Here is a 7,716-nt window from a genome sequence, read left to right as displayed (position 1 = left end):
CGCGCGCTCCTCCGCCCCCACTCGGTCTCCGGCTCCGCCGTGGGCGGGTCCGGTCTCGTTCCAACCCGGTCTGCGCGGGTTTAAAGCGAGCGAGGCGGTGACAGGCGCCGCTTCGGGCTCCTTCCCCTCGTCCCATCCCCCCGGAGGCTGATCAGAAACCAGAGTAAACCAAATGGCTCCGGGCTGCTTTCCCCGTGATGTAATTCCTTCTTTTCACGCGTGACACGTTTTGAATGCTCCCTACTCCTACTCCGTCAGCTTTCCAGAGAGCCTCCCGCACCTCCAGCGCTCGGGGGTCTGGCTCAGGAGCGTTTCTGCCGGCATGTGGCTCCTCGGAGTCCTCCTCTGGCAGGAAAAGAGTGCTCTGGTTTCTTCAGTTCTCTCACCCAGTCTGCAACCTGTTTTAGTAGAGGGATTAAACCTTTGGAGGAAAAAAAAAAGTGGGCTTTAAAATGAGAATAAATCATTTAAACTGTTTATCTGCAGGGGTGTTGCTCCTGAAGCAGCCCAGGTGTTTCAGCCTCCCCCGTTACCACAGCAGCTGCTGAGAAGGAACTTCTCGTGAGCCCTTCCTCATCTTCCTTCTTACCCAGCAGCCCTGGCTCAGAGTTGCTTAAGCTGAGGCTGCGCTTTGCATCTGTCTTGAATTCTTAGCAACTTCCTAAATTTTGAATTAAAGTGGTGTTTGGGTTTTTACCCAAAGGCGATATTTAGCTGTCAGGGCAAGCTCAGTTCTTCCTTTTGGAAGTTGTGCCTCACAGGTGAGTTCAGGGCTGCTCTTCACCCAAGTTTGGTATCTGCTCTTTTGGATGGACTTGTCCTTGGAACCCAAGCTTGCTCGCAAGATAAAGTTGAAAGCAAATTGCCTCTGTCCCTTCTAAGAACTTGTAATGTAAGCACGTGTCTCTTCAGGTGAGAGCTTTGTTCTGTGAAAATTGCTACTAATATTAGCGTCATGTCTCACAAGTCTTTTCTGCTTCCAGTTGATCCAAGCTTGTAACTGTAAAGTGAAACGCAGTATTTTGTAGGGGAGTAAACAGCTGTAGCATTCCGCATGTCTGGTGTCTGGTTCTGGGTATAAAATAGTAAGCCAGTGTACAAGTTGTTGGAGGGAATGGCATGATGGGCACAAAGGCGAGGGTGTTTCCAGAGATTTTTTTCTCAGTTAAGTAATTTAATATGGTAGAGACTCAAGCATGCCAGCCTGTGCTTTAATAGACCTTTCAGTTATGTTTAGCGAGCTGGATTGAAGTGTATGTTGAAGTACAATTGAAAATACTTCCTTGGCATGGTGTGCCTAGAAATAGGTTTAGGGTGTTGCGGAAAGAAATGCTGCAAACACTGAAATCGTTTGTAATTTATGTTTTAATAACAGAACATGTTACTGTTCCCAGTTAGAGGTGGCCTGATCTGTATCTGAAGTCAGATCTGAATCTTGAAATAGACTTCCAATTTTGATACTGTGCATGGTTTAAAAATAAGTCATCTTGTGCCTCTCGTCATGGAAAAGTGTACATCCTGATGATATTTTTATTGTAATAACTATAATGAGCTTGGACACGTCTACTGTATCTAAAGTATTGCGTACTTTATCATAGTGGTGCTGATTACACAGTTAAACTGATGTGTTGGGTAGTTTTCAGCAAATGAGTGTTCTAGTGGTTGCTCTTTGAAAAGAAAGAGGCAGTTTAAGAGTATTGGGGATCTTGGGGGATCTGGATCTTCCCTGCCAGCATGCCATAGGGTTCAGTGCCTGCTCAAGCGCACATCACGATGCCCATTCGAGTGGTTCTGGAGGCCCGGGCTGTCCTGTTAGGTCTGTCTGTGCTGATGACTGAACTCAGAGTGATTTGCGTCATTCTCAATTAGGAGTTATCTTTTATAAAAAGAGGTTGATATTTTCTAAATTAAGAACTTACTTAGAAACGTGCAAATAAAAACAGTACGTTAGGTTTTCTTAATTCTGCTCAAAAGGAATTAGGAAAAAAGTGTGGGAGTCTTCAGGAGGACCTAAACTCAAGCAAAGAAATGAAATGACAAAATTAGGTTGGCAAAGTGGTAGAGTTTAACATTCCATTTATTGCTTCTTTTCTGAAAAGTGTAAATATTTTTTTCATTTCTGGTCAAACAGTTGTCTGAGGAGCTGGCTCAAAAGAGAGGAAGGGGGTTATTAATCATTAAGAAAGAGTCGTTTCCTGTAGGGCAGTTATAAGCTTGGATGTAGCCATTTTCCTTTGCCCTTTAGCATTTTTGTGTTACCTTCAGATTAATAATCTCTTACCAGAAGTTTATATTTAATTTATGAGGCAGTCTTCTGTTTAGTATCTAACTAGGTTCAACTGCAAAGGAGGGAGAATAATGTCAAACTGCCAGTACTTACTTGGGTTTTTTAGTACATCTAGGAGTATCTTGAGCATTCCAAGTCAGAATATTGTCAAGACGTGTTCTCTTTGATTTTAAGACTAAATGTCTTTGGAAGTTGCTTCCCAACAATTAGTTAAATTTGTTGGGGTTGGTTTTTCTAAGTGCATCAAATAAATATTTAGTTGATTTTAGTAACTTCTTTTGGTATTATTCTGCAGAGTTGCATCTTCCCAGTATCACAGTAATATTTATATACCATCATTCTTTCCTTAACCTGAAACCAAAATAGGATTAACAAAGTTTGTTTTCTGCAGGGTAGATGTGTGCAGTGTATACAGCAGTGGTTCAATCTTTCCTCTTTTCCAGATGCTTTAGACTTGCACTGATGTTGGCAAACCTGTGATGGTGCAGCTTTTTACAGCAAACAGGGGATTATTAATCTTAATTCTTACCATCCTTTGCCAGCTGACTTTTTACAGACACTTCAGCTTCCTAGGCCTGGTTTTAGATATTTAATAATGTTTTAACTAAGACTACTGAGTGTAAAATATGAGAAAGGGCCTCTCAAATCCAAATAAACTACACTAGGGGTTCTTCATCATACTGTAAAAATGCCCCTCTAGTGATGTCTGGCTTTAGTCTCGTGTGTTTGGAGCTAGACTTTGAAGAGGCTCTGTTGTAGTAATTAAAAGGCAAGTTCAGTGCCCAAGAGTGTTTTAACATTGCTTTGCATTTTTGCTTTTGTCCTTCCTCTGCTGTAACCTTCTTTGTTCCCTTTTTCTGTTTTTAGCTACTCTGCCCTACATTGGCTCTTGCCTGCATCTCTTCCACCAAATGACTATTCCAGTTGCTCCATCTATCCCTGTCTGTCCATTACCACTCACCATACTGTTCAGCCAGTCTGCTAATGCTTTTTCTTTCTTTGAAGTAAGGAAGAATTAGCAACGTAGTCTTGCATTTCAGTTCTGGGATCTGTTACCAGGCTAGAGCAGCAGACCTGTCAGCTGCAGGGAGGATTCCACCTGCCTTTCTGGCCAGGGCTGCAGCATGCTGCGGTGTGAGTGACTGCTTGAGATCAGTCTTATCTCCAGTGGGTACTTGTGAACAGGTGTTTACATCTTCTGAAGCTGGCCACTTCTAAGTAACACATAGGCAGACATAAAGCAAAAGGCACGTTTCTGAGACTGTAGCTGCTATCCTATTAGGAATCAAAGTAAAAAGTAACTTCTAATTTGAGAGATTTCTTTTACTTTTCATGATTTTTTGAGCCCAAAGTTAAAGGCTGTTGTATTATATGTTGTGGGATGACAGATTACTATCTACTTCCTGTTTTATTTTACTCTTGGATCTCTTCCCAATATTTCTGAAAGAATTGGCTGACCTATCCTGCAGGTGCGTGAACAGCAGTGCCTGAACCACCATGGTTTTCAGCCAGGCTGAAATTGTAGCTGAAGATGGACTGTAAACTGTATCAGTTGTAATGTGCTGCTTTTCAGTTGTTTCTGTTAAAAGTGTGATCAACCTGCATTGAAAGGAGGGGAGTCCATCTCTGGGGCTTCTATGTTAGCAGCCTGATTCTAGCCTTTTGCATGTGGATCCATTTTTAGGTTTTGCTTTTTACATGTATTTGTATGTATTTTAGCATGTGATATACAGTGATGGAATTATGTAACTCTCAATAAAAGTAAGTCTCTTACTTTGCAAATACTGCCTGTATTTCTTAGCAAGTAGTTAATAGAAGTAGCAGAATCTTTCTTTGTCTTTAATGCTTTGTAGCTCTAGCACCCAGAGTTTTCACACAGTATTGTTGTAGCGGAGTGGGAAGGGGATGCAGTATGTGGGTTTCCACTTTCATGGAACCTGTGTTGCTGGTCCAGTACCTTCCATGTGCTGGATCTTGCTCGGTGTGCCCACACTGATGATAATTTAAGGGAATATGAGTTACTTTGCAGGGAGGGGAGGGTGGCAACCAAGCATGAGGTGCAGGCTGTTTCCTGCCGTTGCGAGGCCTTCTGGGTGGTTGGATTAATTGTCTTCATGGCCACTCTTGGAGCCATTTGGTTTTCTTTACTTGATGACAAAGTTTATAGCTGTAGCCATATAATAACTTCAAGTGCTGAGAGAAGGAGCTTTTGGGTTTAAGAACTTTTGTATTGATCTGAAAGATCTAGTTTTGCAGATTTACTTCTAAGTAATTAAAGTGAACAGTGTCTTAGTGTCTGCAATTATATCATTTGTGAATCTGTATGTATGCTCTGTGCCATTGTCCAAGTCATCGGTGAAGATGGTAAACAGTGTTGGTCCCAGTATTAATCCCTGGGGTATACCACTGTGACTGGACTTTGTGCCATTCATCACAACCTCTTGAACCAGCAGTGCAGCCGGTTTTCAGTCCATCTCTCTGTCCACTTACTTAGCTGGTACTTCATCAGCTTGCCCGTGAGGTTATGATGGTAGAGGTGAACAGCATCCACTGCTCTCCCATCAAGGTTACAAGGTTGGTCAGGCACAACTTCCCCTTCATAAATCCATGCTGACTATTCCCAATCACCTTGCCCTTTGCATATGCTTGGGAATGGCTTCCAAGTTTACTTGCTTCAACAGCTTCCCTCCACTCAGCACTGGTGAGGCCACACCTGGAATACTGTGTCAAGTTCTGAGCTCCCCAGTACAAGAGAGGTGGAGCTACTGGAGAGGGTCTGGTGGAGGGCCACTAGGATGATTAAGGGACTTTCTTCATATGAAGAAAGGCTGAGAGAGCTGGGGCTGTTCAGCCTAGAGGAAAGAAGGCTCAGCAGGATGTATAAATACATGAAGAGAGGGTGCAAAGAAGGGAGAACCGGGTTCTTCTCAGTGGTGCCCAGTGACAGGTGCAAACTGAAACGGAGGATATTCCTTTTGAACATCAGGAAACTTTTTTTTTTTTTTTTACCATGTTTTTACTGAGGCTGCATTCTTTGAGATGTTCAAAAGCTGTCTGGACATGGCCCCGGGCAGTTGGCTCTAGGCGGCCCTGATTGAGCAGCAGGATTGGACAAGCTGACCTCCAGCAGTCCCTTCCAATGTGAAATTCTGTGAGCTTATTTTTTTTTTTTGCTGAGTTTGTTTAAATGTTTCTTTTCCTGATCCTCTTTCACTGAGGATAAGTCTTCCTTACACCAGGTCTCAGGGCCTGGGATTCCTGAAGGCAGATCTTATCAGGCATAGAGTAAACAAGTCGGGTTTTTGTTTTGGTTTGTTTTTTCCTGTGTCCCATTCAGCAGCAGGCTCACACCTTGCCGAGTCTTACCTTCCTTTAGCTCCTGATGTACCTGTAGAGCTAAAGGAAGGTCTGTCTTGTTATACTTCCTGTCCTTTCCCAGATTCAACTCCAAGTGGGCTTTGGCTTTCTTAACCCTATCTCTATGTGCTCTTGCTTCCTCCTGGGTCACCTGGCCTTGTTTTCACCTATTCTGTTTCTTTGAGCTTTGTCAGGAGCATCTTGTCCATCCATGCTGGCCTTCTGCCATCTTTGCTTAATATCCCGCACATAGGGATGGACCATTCCTGAGCTTGGAGGAAGTGATCATTGAAAGTGTCAGCTCTTTACAGTTCGTAAGAATGATGGAGTAGTAGCACAGTAGCTTTCTTTCCATCCTTCAGTTTTCAGCTGTATGCTCTTAGAAAAGGTGAAAATAGTAGGCTACTAGAGCATATTTTGTGTAACTAAGAACAGATGCCCAAGTTAGCAAACACCAAGTTATCCTCTTGTATCAAATCTGTGGTTCTGGGAAACTATATGAGATTTGTTGGAGCATTTGATGCTACTTTTTTTTTTTTATAAATACAACAGACTATGATTTATCATTTTGCAAACTTTCATCTAAAGGTAAAAGTGTTCTGCTTAGGCATATGGATAATTTTTGTTACATTTTTTTAATACCTGTATAGGCAGGACTTCAGTGTTTGTCAAAATGGTTCTGTTTTACTGCTTTGATAGACACTACACATTGTTCTGTTTTCCAGACTTTCACTGGGATGTAATGAATTGTCGCCAATATGGTCTTCCATTCACTATTGATGGGATGGAATAGAGGTTGATATCAATGTTCACAAAGTTGGACTTGTTAATTCTTCAATATCAGTGATGAAATGTTCAGATCTTCCAGTCTGCTGATGCCTTGCACCTATTGACAGGTTACTGTATTAAGTTCTACCAGTTGAACCCTTGATACAAAAGCATTTCTTTAATGTATCTGCATAGCTTGTTTTTTGTTGAACATGTTACTAGGAAATAGCTGCTGGTGTGTATCTAAAAGCCTGTGACCCGTTTGTCCAGGTTTTAGGTGGGTTTTTTTTACATAAACAAAACTGACTTTTCAAAAATGGCTCACAGCCTTCTAAGTCAATGCTCCATTGCCTTGTACAAGCTGTGGCACCTTGGTGGTCTGTGAGCTTCCAGGTGGCATGGCTAGAAGAGCTGCTAGGATGCAGGAACTTGATGAGTCCAATACATTTCAACCGTCTTTCTGTGGCACCCCATCACCAACCTCTCTAGGCCAGCAGCACTTCTGTAATTACTGCTGCTCGCTGTAGAAGGTACTACTGCCTGGGCTTGGATGTTCCTGGTATGTCTTAATGTTTGGAGGCTGTTGTATATGTATCTGTGATCTTGCAACTGGATAACCTTTTCTTTGTAAGCTGCCTTCTCCAAATAAAGTGGATCTCGGCAGGAAGCTGAGCTGTGGATGGATGGATTTCTTTGCTTGAGGAACTTTGCTTGCTGGAATAGTATTTTTAGACTGGCAAAAAGTAGCAAGGGTTGGCTGGTGAAGAAGGAAAAATGGCTGTCTGCTTTGGATGGCCAGCAACAACATTTAATCTTCCACTTTGCTAAGCAGAGTTGCATTGATAGCATATTAATATATTAACTCTCCTTAAAATAGAGAGGCATCCATTCCCTCTGGAGTATGCTGCACCTGATTCTGTCAGTCAGGAGCCAGTAAAATGGATGTTGTCAGACCAATTTGAGAGGCTTTGTGTGCTGATACAGTGAAGGAGCTGATATAACTGTAAATCTTAGAGTTGCAGAAAATGACTGTTGGGTTTTCATGTGGTTGTCAGATTCGGATTGGTATCTGTTCTCTGCCCCTTTTTCTGAAAGTCAGCATTCAGGTAGTTATTTCTCACTTTGTTCCCAGCTGATGCTTGGGAAGTGAGCTCTGTCAGGTTCATGAAACTACAATTTCTACATCTCTCAATGCTCTATTAAAAACCAGAATTCCTGCTTTCAGGACAATGACAGATAATGTTGTTATTTCCTTCTGTCACTGCAGGATGCCTGGCTTGTACAGCCTTTTTCTCTGGCTTACT

The sequence above is a fragment of the Egretta garzetta genome, unplaced genomic scaffold, assembly GCF_000687185.1.
Source record: "Egretta garzetta isolate BGI_Z169 unplaced genomic scaffold, ASM68718v1 scaffold374, whole genome shotgun sequence".
NCBI lineage: Eukaryota > Metazoa > Chordata > Aves > Pelecaniformes > Ardeidae > Egretta > Egretta garzetta.
The sequence above is the reverse complement of the archived record's forward strand: the minus strand, read 5'-3'. Positions refer to the sequence as shown.